This window comes from Stegodyphus dumicola, chromosome 10 (genome assembly GCF_044657685.1).
Source record: "Stegodyphus dumicola isolate Sdum_Otavi_A_Nest chromosome 10, ASM4465768v1".
Lineage (NCBI taxonomy): Eukaryota > Metazoa > Arthropoda > Arachnida > Araneae > Eresidae > Stegodyphus > Stegodyphus dumicola.
Genome location: NC_140777.1, coordinates 166,549,901 through 166,563,739, shown reverse-complemented (window position 1 = coordinate 166,563,739; position 13,839 = coordinate 166,549,901). Strand labels below are relative to the sequence as shown.

Below are 13,839 nucleotides of genomic sequence, written 5' to 3'. Positions count from 1 at the left end.
TCAAAATAGTTTTTATAAATCCAATTTATCACATTTTCCTTAAATTCCTGAAAAATAATCTTATATCCATGTAAAAGAGGAATATGTATTCATCTGTATATAAAAACTCTAAATACTGGAGTTAAACTGGAGCTTAGCCATTGCCAAAAATAAATAAAATGCAATTACTACATGTGAATATAATTCATAATTAAATTTAAACAAATCACTATTAGAATGCAAATTAAAGGAAGCTTTTAAAATATTTTAACATATAGTACCTATAAACAGAGTAGCCATTATTTGTGTTGTATCATAAATTATAATACGACGTTTAGCTTAAGAGAGCTTCTCCTGACGCATGCGCCGTTCGCGTTTATCCGCGCGGTGTATGATGACGTAACTGTTTATTACGTATGTATGTATATGTATACCATTCTTACTTCTTCGCCCTTTTTTCTCTGCTGTATGCAACTATGTTTAAGTTAATCTCTGTCATTAAAAATGTTCATTGATATTACAATCTATTTAGGCTCATTTATTTCTTCAATTTGACTATTCGATTATAGTAAAATAAACATGGGGTATGCCTTTTAAATTTTTTATGTCAGAAATTAAACTCAACCTACCAGCTGAACCATATGAGCAGTTGTATCAGTCAGCCACTGGTAGGTAACCTAAATAACGAATCAACATATAAAGTTGCCAAAATAAGGAGAGAAACAAAATTATGATAATCACATCTTACCTAATCATAAAATTTAATGTGTAGGCAAGTCTAAAAAGAGTGAGAAGGAATTTATTTTGCAACACAAAGTAAAGCTGTCTTGCAGGAGCAAAAAAACTTGTCTCATGAGATAGTAAAAAATAATTAACTGTATCTGGTAACATTTATCTGACAACACATAAGTAATTGTTAACTACGTGCAGAAAATAAAATCTGGTCATGATAAGCAAAATGCAATTTTAAACTTTTGAGTTTAACTGCAGAAATCTACGAAAGACGTATATTTTATGTTGTAGCAGTAGTAAATCAAGATGCGGCTAATCTTTACTGTATGGTACACCTTGTTTTTTGTCTGAAAAAATCGCCAAGTGGTATTGGTTGTTCGTGAAATCTGGAAGCCCATTGCGACAAATAAGTTTTTCCGTTATTGTAATGTTGATAATGTTGGCGAAAATAGCCTTTGAAAAAAATAAGTTTTTGTCAATATAAAGGGGTTATTTCTGGAAATATTGCCAACGTGTTGTGATAAATTTAGTTTTGGGCTACATTTTGTAATAGTAACCCTTTTGTACGGACCCGTGTTTTTGGTTCTTACCATTCTTTTTAATTGCTATGTTTGGTTGCACGTAAGTGGTATGGTCTTGTATTTTGAACTTGCTATTATTTTGGTGTGGGTACCATCGTTCGAGTATGTCTGAGGTGAATAACAGACGATGAATTTAATTGAATTGCTTATCTGGAGGATGGAGGAAATGGTGGTGGAAAGCCTAAACGTATGCATGTGAAAAAAAAGGTATGTTAAAAAAATGACGCTTCATTTATTTATTCGTCTCTGTGTGTTAATTTTTCTTTTTGTTGTTTAATATTTTTATGTTAGAAAATATGTATTTTTGGTAACTTATTCCTCTCTGTTTTTGTATTTTTGGTTGTCTCTGTGTGTTAAGACAGTGGCGAATATTTTCTTGTAAACATGATATTTTTAACTTTCTGGTTTTCTTAAAGTGAAAATAGATCAATGTGTACATGTGCAAAGTTAAGGCAGTGCACAATACCTAGTTTGTGCAGTTTTCTGTTTTTTTTTTTAAGTTAAAATAGGTCGATGTGTACATGGACACCAAGTTTGTGTATGTCTTTGACTTCTTATTTTGGTTTTGTGTAACGGCAATCTTGAAATTTGTGCCGATTCTTCCAGGTGACGATCTTGATATAAAATAAGAAACGATTTGCCAAGGGTTACCGTAGAGTAAATTTTTACCAAAGATGTTCTACCATAATCACCATTTCAGTGGTTTAAACACTAGTGGAACAGTATTCAGAGATGAAGATTTCAGTTTTGTTTACACAGCATGATGGTTTAGGCACTCCAGCCGTTACGGTGAACAAGATTATAATAAACATAGCCAAAACAATTATCTATAAATATCGACGTATAAAACTGCATGAACTAATATATTTCTTATGCTAGTATGTACAGAATCCTTAATCGAAGTGAAAATGAGAAGACTGTGCCTGACTTACGTGATTACAAACTTACTCTGAGCCGTTTTTCTGTGACTCTTTTACTGTGTAGAGCTGTATAGAGATTTAGAATTAATCAGTAAAGGCTTGCAACGTAATAACGTCACAAGAGGCTTTTTTCTCGACAAAGCTAAGACTTTCGATCGTGTTTGGCTGGGTGCTCTTATTTACAATTTACACATTTCGGGGCTCCAAGAGTACATTAAACACATAATTAAATCCTGCATGACAGGTAGACACTTTGTCTTTCGTGTCACAGGAATTCTCTCTACACCTAAACTTTTCCTTGCAGGCGTCCCCCAGGGAAGTCTTCGCGGACCTATACTTTTTAATATATACGTGAATGACATACCCACTCTGAACAACACAAAACTCGCAATGTATGCTGATGACACTGCGATCCTTACACAAGGCCGGCTATACAACAGCTACAAAACCACATACATGCATTAGAGACTTGACTCATCAGATGGAAAATTAAGGTTAATGTGGAAAAGACTCAGGCAATCCTGTTAACAAAAAAGGAGAAGTTCAATAAAAACCTACATTTCTACGGAGTGTCAATTCCCTGGTACAGGCAAGTCCGACCAGGCCCGGTCGTTACAAAAACATAATACAAAAATTTCACCCTTTGGTGAAATTTATCGAACTTCTTAGTAGCTGAGTTTAAGGTCAGGTACATGTCATTCACAATCATTTCCGGAATTTATCCCTCCATCTTTTCTCAGAAACTGAGTAGCCGGGCTTCCCAGGCCCGAGACCCTCGCTAGCATTGTCATTTAAAAATGTGAAAGATGTCAGGCAGTTGCAAAAATGTCACGCTATTTGATTTATGACGATGAAATGAAAAGATTACAGAAGCTATTAGCCGAAATGTTGACTGATGAAGATTCAGTTAATGAAGAAGACGAAGAAATAATTGATGAAGAACAGTTTAGTGATCACCAATCGAATTCTGAAGAGATATTAGATTCAAGCGATGAATCTAGTAATGAATTCAGCATTTCTGTTTCCGTGAATTGATATCTTGTCAAAGATAGCCATCAAATTTGAAAGGTAGAGAGCTGCTCGACACAAGAATATTACAGAAATCAGATCATTTATCTGTCTTCTTTGTTTTGGAGAATTTTGTTTTAAAATAGAAGGCTTCTCACGTAAATGTTGCGAAGTTTGGGCGACTGACGGGACAGGGCTTGACATTTTTCATCGAACAGTGTCTCATAAACGTTTTTTAATCCTAATGAGATGTTTGGGATTTGATGACCTAAGAGATCGTCCTTCTAGAAGAGAAATGGATAAACTGGCTCCGGTAAGAAATGATTTTGAAAAGTTCGTTAAAAATGCTGGCGAATACATTACAACTGACGAAAAATTAGAACCTTTTATAAGAAGATGCTCCTTTCTTCAATACATTCCAAGTAAACCTGCAAAATATGGAATTAAAGTTTTTGCTGTTTTTGATGCAAGGACATTTTGTACTTCAAATCTTGAAATTCATGCAGGAACACAACCCAAACGGTCGTGCAGCTCAGAAAATGGTCTTGATAAAGTAGTCAAGAGGTTTAGAGAGCCTATTTTGAATCCAGGGCGCAACCTTTCCGTGTACAACTGGTTTACCAGTTATACCTTGGTAAAGAATCACCTTGAAAAGAAAATTACGCTCGTGGGAACTATCAGAAAAAATAAAAAAGAACTGCCAATATATTTTACTTGTGGCAGAAAAAGAGAAGTTTGATCATCATTATTTGGATTTCAAAGAAATATGACATTAGTTTCCTACACACCAAACAAAAATAAATGCGTTGTTCTATTGTCCACCATGCATAATGACAGAGCCATCGATGTTTCGACTGGAGAAGCAAATAAAAAAAACAGAAATTATGACTTTTAATGATTTAACAAAGGGTGCTATAGATGTAGTAACCATTTATAGTACTGCTAGAATTAGCAACAGATGACCAATGGCAGTATTCTTTAGTATGTTCAACATTGCAGCTATGAATACTAGAATATTATTGTTATCTTCGAAGACGCCAGTAGTGCAATATAGAAAACGAAGTTTATTTATCAAAGAATTTGCATTAGAACTTTTCAAGGATCACATTCAAGAAAGAAGCTCGCAGCAAAATTTCCACGCGAATTGAGTGAAAAATGAAATTGCAGATATAGGGAAAATTGGGAAGGACACTCGCCAAAAAAACAGGAGTGTTCTAGGGAAAGATGCCATATATGTAATAGCGTAAAGGACCGAAAACCACAAATTTGCTGCGCTAAGTGAGAGAAAAATGTTTGCGGTAAACACAGCGCGATTTTTTGCAAAAAAAATGTGAAATGTAAGTTTTTTTTTGAAAATATTTCTGTAAAAATTTAATATTACATAAATTAGTATTAAATTTCGTTTGCTCACAAAAAGAAATCAGTCTGATTTTTTCTGTTAATGATAAATAATTTCAATCTTAAAAGTGTATTAAAATACAATTTTTTTAGAATTATTAAATTCAAAGTATATTTTTATATTTTATATACTTTTTATTATTTAATTTTTTTCTTCGATTACACAAACAATTTTATTTTTATTTCGTTAAGAAATAACGTTTCGGACCTACGGAGCCCGACGCGCGTCCTCGCGTAGCTAAAAGCAGCGCGCGTCTTCGCGGGTTAACAGCGTGAAATAGCATTCTTTCTATAGACAACAAGTTACTCATTTAACAAGTCCCTTCTACGTCCAATATTGCCTTATGCTTGCTCTGTTTGGGCTTATTCTAGTTGATCCTTAAGGAAGAAATTGAAAACTGCACAAAACGGGGTTTTGAGACAAATTAGTAATGTTTTATGGTAGCTTCGGATTTACAGATTTGCATGCTGAACTGAAAATTGACCACATTTTAACCTTTTACTATCGCCTTGCTAAGAAATTCTATAAAGACATAGAGTTTATTAACAACACTGCAATTAAAATTTATGATTACGACGCAAATGATCAATGTAATATCAAAAGGCCTATGGCCGTTCTTAGTTACACTCTTGATTAAGCTTAACTGCACCATGGCTACCTTATATATAGTATGATTTTGTATTGTATGTAACTGTTTACTTTTAACTTGAGCTCCTTACTTAATTTATTCTATGATTATGATCACATTTTTAATAATGCTGACTGGGTCTTGTATTTACCAAATGTTTGCTTGACAATTTTCATGTGTTCATTTATTATTGTTCCCAATGGCTCGACGGAGTTTGCAGCTTTTCTGGACAGCATTTTCATCACCGAATCATGTATGCGTGTTACAAATATTCATCTTACAAATATTCATCAAGTCATTTATTAAGGCCATTATAAATAATTATTTGAAAAAAAACCCTTAAGATATCCTGGGCATATTTATATAATACTATAAGTTGTAACTTTGTATTGTACCCGAAGTGGCATATTTTCATTTGTGGATAGGGTCTAAGACCCAGGCACCCCGGTGCTACACCATCACTCGTTGCGTAATCTGTTAAAAGATGCCTAACACTCACAAAGACCTCACAAAAACTGAGTACTATCAGCCCTCTTTTCGATGCGAGCAAAATTTTGAAAAGGTTATCCATGCCAGAATACATCCTTTTTTGACAGATTTCCCGCACAGCAATTTGGCTTTAGAAAAAATCTCTGTGACGAAGCAGTTGGTGCGTCTGACAGAATTTATTAGAGGTGCCTTTAATAATAAACAATGTGTTGTCTTAGTCATGATAAACGTGGCTAAAGTGTTCGATAGCGTCGGCCCGAGGGTTAATTTTCAGGCTTATTTAAGCTCGAGTTCTCTAGGGAATTAACCCTAATTGTGAGTTTATTTATCACTGAGAACATTTCATATCTGCATTTCATATACTTTGAACAGGAAGCAGGTGTGCACTAATGATGGTCAGAGTTCAGTTTGATGTCCCATATTGTGCACTACTACATATTTGAAAAGATAAAATTATTTTATTAACAAAGGCAAATATTGTGTGTAATATATCCAATTTGTACAGAGTAGAATTTGTAAAGTGTAGGACTATGTACAAAGCAGAATGTTTTAAACAGTGTAAGAATACAAGTAATCCTTTAAACTGTCCTGAGTCACAAACCACTAATAAACCTTTTCCCGCTAATCTGATAAAATTAATTTCTAAAATATAGGAAAACTCATACGCATGAAAGTGTTTGTGGAGAGAGGAGATTTTTCAATTATATGCTGTCACAGGGGGTGATTAATAGTTATTAAATTCATTTTATCGCTTAGGCTGTGAAGCAGATATTGTTAAAATGTTTGCATGTCAGTTTAAACTTGTGTTCATTTCTCATATTAAGCAGTATCATGAATGAATAACTTTATTTACCAGTCGACAATGCAAGTTTTTAATTTTCTGCGTTCTTTTTTCAACGGTTTTATTGGAACGTTTTTATTATGTAAAAGGCTAAAACACTTGTCTGACGCCTACACTTCACTGAAGATTAACATTTATTTGCATTCTTTCCTATCGGATTTCACAAACAGAAAATCAGTTACTGTTCTTTTTAATTTCACGGTGGTTTAATTCTTCTACTCCAACTTAACGTTTATCAAAACTACGTGATGATGCAATAAATCGAATCGATGCGATCGAAGCCAACTCTACATCAATGGCATTCCTTTAAAAGAAATTCTCAATTATTAAACCTATGATTCTATGCCCGGATTTACATTAACATGCTCTCGTTTGATATTTTATTACAAATACTTAATTTTCACTTGTAATTAATAATTAAAATTTTGCCTCAATGTATAGCTTAATGCCTTAATGTTTGACTATCATATGGGAGTGTCTACTCTAGATTATGTATCCTGACGGGTTTCCAAATATCAACCACCTGCCTTTTAAACTGGTAGTTTTCATCTATCACATTTATCTCGCATTTAGTTCTCAATTTTTCGCACTACTTATAAAACTCGGAATTAAAGCATGTTTACTTTCATTATCGGAATTCGAACATTCGTCAGTTGTCTCGTACCATCTTTCAAGCTTGTTATTTAAACTACAATTAAATTCCTGTGTTTACTTCCACCAAGCATAATCATCCTATAAGCCACGCCTCTCCGCTATGTTGGGTTACCAGCCCGAACATAACTTTGCATTACGCTGTGTCGGCGAAGCGGTTATCGTTTGTAATTTCAATTTTACACCATCGCTTAAGCTGCAGAGGGCAACACAAAGAACTGTGATATAGCATGACCGACTCATCCGCGACCATGATCGCAAACACGCATGCGCATTTCGGACCGAATTATTCTCAAAATAGGGTGAAAGGATGGGGACTTTCTTTCCCTCCAGCATAGCTTTTCCGGAGATGAGAAGACCTTTCACGTCGCAGCAAATAATACCACCCCTTTTGGACGAGTCTATGTGTTTTGGCACAATGCCAACCAGGGTTGCGCTTGAGAGGGTGATCGATTCATAACAGGCATCCTAGATTTATTATTATGTTAACGAAACTAGTAGTCTCTACAAAACATTACTACTTGTTTATTACTCACCAGATTTCTCGTACACTTTTACGTTAGAACAATTCAGCTAGTGTTACGATTTTAATATTACGTGGCCGTATCTTCTCTTTTTTTAATCAAATTGCGTTGTCTCTTGAGGCGAAGCGGTGTTTATATAAAGTGTGGCATTACAGCACTCCTGTCTACATCTCGAAACGTCAGTATGTATGTGAGGCGGTTCTATAACTTTCATCCAAGAGGGAAGCTAGAATTCTTGCACATGCGATTTTCCCGTCTATTTTTCCATCGCTAACGTTTAAAAAATTTTCAATGCTACGACAATTTTCCGAAGAATATACACAGACGTCTTTGCCTTTTCAGGGCCAACTCAACAGCTCTTCTCGAAACAATCGGATACACTAGCCCGTATCGGATTGTTTGTGGAAAGAACCAAACAATGTTTACCCAGCGAAAACGTTTGTACTCGTTTTCGTAAAACATACATACACACAAAGACACTACTTGTGTTTTTTTCTTTTCCCTCTGCTGAAGATTTTCCCTTGCTGAAGGTTTACTTGAAACATATGATTTAAAGTTTCCAATAATAAATGCTTTTTATGTTTATAACAACTTTTAGATGTTTAATGTAGATGGGATGTATCTGATTTTAAACTGCTGTAACTGTTAATATAATTTTACGGATGTCAATTTACTAAACTGCTTAGAAAGTTACTTATAACTCCACCGACTTGAAATGTAGCAACTAATTTGGGACAAAATTTTCGACCTAAACGTAACAACTAATTTGGGACGGATGGAGTATAATTCAACATTTTGTTTTAATTCCTTTTAAGAAATTTCGTCATCACGAATTATAAAGCTATCATATTAAAAAATCACTGTTTTCAAAAAGGCTTTTAACGTAATAATATTAAGAATAATAAATAGAAAAACGATTGGGATGACAAGCCAAATCTTCTTTCCAAGAATTTTGAATATAAATATATTAATTTCAATTAAAATACTTTTAATATATTTTAAAAGTGTAAAATGAGGTTAAATATTTTGAAATACTTTAATTTCCTGTAAAATTGCCTTTATTAAAATTCTACTATTAGCTCACACTCTGCCTATATCTTGTTCGAATTTCCAATCGTTCATAAAATACTCAAGTTTATCCACTCGAGTTCAAATACAATTTTTTAAACTTGTAATGTATGACACTTGATATTAATATAAGGTATTTTCTCCCTCCTTCTAGAATGCCTTCATGGTGTAACGGTTAGTACAATTGGCTCATATTCGAAAGATCCAGGCTCGAGTCTCGAAGAGGGCATTGCTTATTTTTCCTTTCTCCCGTATATATATATATATATATATAATAATTTATTTCCTAAACAGTATTGATTAATTGATTATATTATCTCCTAAGTTTAATTAAAGTAGAATTATTTTAAAAGCGTGCATCCATACTGGTAAGTTATATTTTGAAAGATGTTTTGAAGTAATTTGAAAGCAAAATGTTAATAATGTTTTAACGGGGACTGGAGTTAAATCATCATGAAGAATAAAATTTCAATTGTAAAAGGAAAAATTAAAACATGTAATCATTGTCATTGATCGGAAATTAGTTGACTTTTCAAGGGGAACAAACCAACTCCCGTTCAATGAACAATAATTGATAAAAATACGTAAATACGAAAGTGTTTCGTCTTTACTCGAGTTATAAGTTAAAGGCAAACCGGCAATTCTAGTCAGGCCAAATATTTCCGCGAATAGAAGGAATTATGAACCAATGCTGATATTCAAAGAACTTATTCTTATGAAGCATTTTAGTCAATTCAATTTGGAGTAAAAATCAATTACTGTAGAGAAATCCTATTTAACTCGAGTAATCGTCCCCAACACTTTCATGTTTATGCATTTGAGTACCATATTATTTGTAGAAATTAAACATTGGAAATTGTCATTATGAAATCGAATTCAAAGTAAAGTTGAAATAAACATAGAAGATTATAAAAAAAGATAAATAATGCAAAATTTGTAAAAACAAATCAAAGACAATATAAAAATAATATAAAAAATAATATAGAAAATAATATATAATAAGAACAGTGAATGTACAGGAAGATATAAAGGCCAGAAAAGGTATTAAGTAACTTACATTCTTTCTAGTGGGGGAGTTGGCAAAGTGTTCTCTTCGTGTCTGACTCAGAAGTGTAGGGTGTCCGAAAATTCTTAACGGCAGTAGGGGCTTTGAATAATATCAGTCGGTAAAACTTGAAGCAATTTATGGTAGTGGGTGGGACTTGGATTTCTTGAGGGATGTATTTTGTGGAGTTCTTATCTGAGAGACACCATCTGTTAAGATTTTTTTGAAAATACTAGTGAATGGAAATTAATTAATTTCTGGCTAATTGTCGTGTCGCAATGATTAAGAATTTAAGAAAGGAAAAAAGCATTTTCACTGTCCAAGAGCTAATAGACAGTTACTTAATACCTTTTCTGGCCTTTATATCTTCATGTACATTCACTGATCTTATTTATATTATTTTCTATATTATTTTTTATATTATTTTTATATTGTCTTTGATTTGTTTTTACAAATTTTGCATTATTTATCTTTTTTTATAATCTTCTATGTTTATTTCAACTTTACTTTGAATTCGATTTCATAATGACAATTTCCAATGTTTAATTTCTACAAATAATATAGTACTCAAATGCATAAACATCAAAGTGTCGGGGACGATTACTCGAGTTAAATAGGATTTCTCTACAGTAATTGATTTTTACTCCAAATTGAATTGACTAAAATGCTTCATAAGAATAAGTTCTTTCAATATCAGCATTGGTTCATAATTCCTTCTATTCGCGGAAATATTTGGCCTGACTATAATTGCCGGTTTGGCTTTAACTTATAACTCGAGTAAAGACGAAACGGTTACAGCCGAAAACATCGCGGCAAAAACATCGCGGACGAAAACATCGCGGAAAAAACATCGCGGAGAAAACAACGCAAGGCGAAAACATCGCAGTTCTAAAACATCGTCGTCGAAAATAAAGCGGTTCAAAAACTTCGCAGTTTAAAAATATCGCCGTCGAAAATATCGTGGTAAAAAATAAAGTATCTATTAATCATCGCATGACGATAACATCGCAGACATGCTTTTTTCAGGCTTTAATAACTGTAAATGGATATTCCCATAATGATTTGTGAGCGCAAGTGATGTAAGGAAGGATAATTTTTACTTTCACATTTTTTTATTAACTAATAAATTTTTGCTGAAAAAATAAGAAGGAAACTTAAGCATAGAAAATTAAATGCAACTTAATAGATTATACTTTTTATGAAAAATTACCTGTAAAATCTTTATTAAAAATAATTTATTATGGTCTTTGTTAGTTAACTATGTCGATTTAAAATTCTATTAAGTGCTATAAGTTGCATTAATTTTCTATGCTTAAGTTTCCTTTTTATTTTCTCAGCAAAAATGTATTAATAAAAAATATGAAAGTAAAAATTATCCTTCTTACCCTCTTGCGCTCACGAATCATTATGGGAATATCCATTTACAGTTATTAAAGCATGTCTGAAAAAAGCATGTCTGCGATGTTATCGTCATGCGATGATTTGTAGATACTTTATTTTTTATCACGATATTTTCGACGACTATGTTTTTAAATTGCGAAGTTTTTGAACCGCTTTATTTTCGACGACGATATTTTGTACCACGATGTTTTAGAACTGCGATGTTTTTCTCTTTGCGATGTGTTCTCCCACGATGTTTTGTAGCACGACGTTTTCGCCTTGCGTTGTTTTCTCCGCGACGTTTTCCTCCGCGATGTTTTTGCCGCGATGTTGTCGGCGGACACCAGACGAAACACTTTCGTATTTACGTATTTTTATCAATTATTGTTCATTGAACGGGAGTTGGTTTGATTCCCTTGAAAAGTCAACTAATTTTCGATCAATGACAATGATTACATGTTTTAATTTTCCTTTTACAATTGAAATTTTATTCTTCGTGATGATTTAACTCCAGTCCCCGTTAAAACATTATTAACATTTTGCTTTCAAATTACTTCAAAACATCTTTCAAAATATAACTTACCAGTATTAACCAGTAACTTACCAGTTATAACTTACCAGTTTTTAGAATTAAAATAAGCAGTGTGGCCAGTATTCCCTTTCACCTCCCTTTGTCACACTGATACAAAGGCACTTCCATTTCTTGCGTAAATATAAAAACAAAGATACACATACATGTATATGTATGTGTATCTTTGTATACCTATATACAGTATAGATTCACACTTTTAAAATAATTCTACTTTAATTAAACTCGGGAGATAATATAATCAATTAATCAATACTGTTTAGGAAATAAATTATTATTAACTAACTTTGCAGCAATTGCGCAAGTAATAATAACTTGTATTCGCACTAAATGGATTTAAGATCATACAACATTATATATATATATATATAAAACCTAATGACTCTACAGTAAGAACTAAAGATTCGTATAAAATTCTATATAGAGTATAAAATTCTATATTTAAATCAAGTTGGCTCAGTCTAGACCAGTGATTCTCACCAGCTTTTTCCCCATATACCCTTTCCACCATTGCTAAATGATCATTCAACCTCTCCTTCCCAAAACTTGAAAAGTAGATATGTGTTTGTTTAAATACGGATTATTTTTTAAGTAAATTAAACAAGTATCAAACATGTTGGTAAATACCAAAATTTGAATAAATGTTCTTTTTTGTATTCATAAACTAAATCTAAATACTTAATACGTAAAGAAAAGGTGGACTAAATTACTCTCTGAAACTTTGAAATTCCCCTTAGGGCTATTCCTCCTGATTGAGGACCCATAGTCTAGCCAGAATTCGTTTTTAATAGTGACTAAATATACAGATAATTTAATTTGTCCCACTTTTCTTATACTAACTTTTGTCACAGAAACTTCGGATTACGTGCATGTTTTTTGAAAATAAAAGACACAAATTTAAAAAAAAATATATGTTTAAAATTTGATGTTGAAAACAGTTATTTGGTAGCCAGACCTAATAAACCTAAGAGATCAAATTTGAAGTACACCTTACTTGTTCTTACTAACTTCTGCTTAATGAATTAGAATTATTCTTAGAAAAGAGCCCACCAGCGGCCGAGCGGTAAAGTCGCTGAACACTGGTAGTTCGGTCCGAGGTTCGAATCCCGCGAACGGGCTGGCTGCATGGGCGTTTTCGTGGTTTTCCCCATGTGTAACGTGTATACGAGCCAGTTTCCCTTAGAAAGTCCTCCACGAAAGGCATCCCTCCCCTTAGGCAGATAGCCCTAGTGTGCTTTGCCATAATTAAATAAATACACCACCATCTTAGAAAAGAACCTTAAAAACTGGTGAAACATTTCATGCTAGAAAACAAGATATTAGAAACTTTGAACTCATTCAATAGAAGAAAAAAGTTATTCAAAACGTAACTCCATAACAAAACATTTTTTTTCTACTTGATCGTCAACACATGAGGCTTTTAAGAAATACCTCCTACAAGATATGTGGCCACTATTTCTGTGCTGTCAGAATATGAAATTCGTATAAGGAAATCAATGCACTTCGAGGAGAAGAAAATGACCTTAATTTGATAGTTTTTCTACCTAATAAATTTTTACATGTTATGAGTTTCTTTTTCTTAATCTAGGCGAAATAATATTCAACACGTAATAACAGCATAAAACCCACAAAAGAAGTGTTCCAGTGAATTTTCAGTTTCTAAATGCTGTTTAAATTTGCTTCAATCAAAGTTTTTGTATATAAATAATTACGGTAAATTGAAATGAACTGTTTTTTAAGCGTTTACAGTTAATCGAGTAATATAATATTTTTATTGAAATAAAAATTATTTTTAATGTGCAAGATTACTTTTCTTACAACGCTGGGCTCATGGTTCTTAAATCCTCTTGTTGCTAAGTTCAGAAACCTGTGTTATTAAAATTATTCGAATAGTTTAACTTTTATTACGGTTTCATATTTTTCATTTTAACTTTCACATGGTTGCGTTTTCAACCATATGAAAGTTAAAATGAAAAATATTACTTGTACGTAAATTTTAATATAT

At 32.8% G+C, this 13,839-nt stretch overlaps 1 long non-coding RNA gene across 2 annotated transcripts in view; it reads right to left on the bottom strand.

Annotated features, from left to right (window-relative positions):
* LOC146995193 (uncharacterized) overlaps window positions 1-13,839 on the bottom strand; it is a 169,279-nt gene that overhangs the window by 105,310 nt on the left and 50,130 nt on the right. The gene's annotated exons all lie outside the window — the stretch shown is intronic.